The sequence below is a fragment of the Triticum dicoccoides genome, chromosome 7A, assembly GCF_002162155.2.
Source record: "Triticum dicoccoides isolate Atlit2015 ecotype Zavitan chromosome 7A, WEW_v2.0, whole genome shotgun sequence".
Taxonomy (NCBI): Eukaryota; Viridiplantae; Streptophyta; class Magnoliopsida; order Poales; family Poaceae; genus Triticum; species Triticum dicoccoides.
Window position 1 is genome coordinate 612,044,601 of NC_041392.1, and position 1,818 is coordinate 612,046,418.

Below are 1,818 nucleotides of genomic sequence, written 5' to 3' on the forward strand. Positions count from 1 at the left end.
CCGTGCGACGCCGCCGCGTCGCCGTCCTCTCCCGTGGCACGCCGCCACCGCCACGGACCTGCAGCTCCCGGCCGGAACCGCCGCGTCCCGACCAGCCTGCCACCCGCGGTGGCCCGCCGTAGCAGCCACCGGCCGCGCCAGATCTGGGCTCGGGCCCCAGACCCGCGCCCTCCACGCTGCAGCGCCAGAGGAGCTCGCCGGTGCGCCACATCAACCCCGCCACCGCGTTCCCGGGGCCGCCGCCCCGGCCTACCCGCGCCAGAGAGCCGCCATCGCCGCCCCCAGCCGAACCCGACGGCCGCCGGCGCCACGGCGAGAACCTCCCCCGACACCATTTGGCGGCAGGGGCCCGCCGCCACCGCGGCGAAAGGAGCCGGCGGCAGCGACGGCGAGGGGTGCAGGGGAGGGGGAGCTTGGAGCGGCGGCGGGTTCGCCCCCGGTGCCGCCTGGGTGCGACACGGGGGGTAGAGTGCACAACTTTTATTTCACTATGCATTGGGGCACCTTCAGAAATTGGAATAGTTATTGAACCACCCGTTCTGTTACCCGTTATGTTTGCTGCCGCAGCTTCTGTAATATGAACCGTGTCACAATCATCTACGCCAATTCTTAGAGCACAGTCATCAGGCATGACATTAAGCATTAACCAAGCTGAATGATTAAGATCTGTGTGCACCATCTTGTTAATCCACTCTACTCCTTCAATTCCTATTTTTTTATTCCCTGCTGCTCTGGAGATAGTGCAAGATACAATTTTTGCAGATCCGATGGTCCGAATCTGACATGCCCCTTGGACTTGTTCAAAGCACCAACGAACGCTCCTTTTCTGCTTCCACACTCTTCTAATGCGGAGGAGTCCTTAGTAAGATCTACCGGGCTAGTACTACTCAAAACATCTTCACGGAATATCTCTTTCTCATCAGCTTCTTCGTCATCTCTGCCAGTTGCTAGCGCAAACTGAACGGTAGTTTTCGACAGATTACTCATGAGACCGGCCTACATGTCTAACAATATCTAACATATAGATGGAGAATATGTTACCATAGATGAAGTGAGTCCGTCCATTCCATCCATCACCTTGATATTTCTCCCTCTCCTTTAGGCACAGAGTTGTTCTTCGCTTCACTTGGGAGGAGGTGGCTCTTCAGAAAAAATGGATAGACTGAATGCTGGCTCTAGCTTTTACCCCAACAGTTGCACCGACGATACGGTAAAAGGTTCACCACCAGCCAACAACCAATATTTACTGCCCCAACATTACTTCAGTGATAGCCAACTACCTACTTTTGAATGCATATTATACAAACACGCTGTCACTGCTAGAATATCATACACATTGGGAATATCTTTAAATAAATGCAAGTCCACTTAATTGACATACCTTCCCTTTTTCCAAAATGTTAGATTTATCAACTGCAGTTAAAAAATCCATTATAATTAGGCTGGTCACAATGGGCAAGAACATAGTCTAGTAACTTACACACTTCCCTAGACTATGTTACTACCTCCACAGTGGGTAGGAACATCTATGTAGTGTCATGCAACAATGTATTTATTAGGTTATAGACTCATTGTTTCTTGGAGTGTGTGATGTTCCGGTAACTTAGCTAGTTACCACAAGCACCTCTCTCTTCATTAAATATGTGACACATAAGCAAAGTTGTATTGGAGTGTGTGATGTTACTCCTAAGTTCCTCCCCATTGTGACCAGCCTTATCTTCTTTTGTAAACCTGCTAACCATTACTCTTACTTTTTCAATGATTTTATGCTAGTCGTTTCACAAACCATCAGTTTTTTTTTCATTTAACATCATGTTA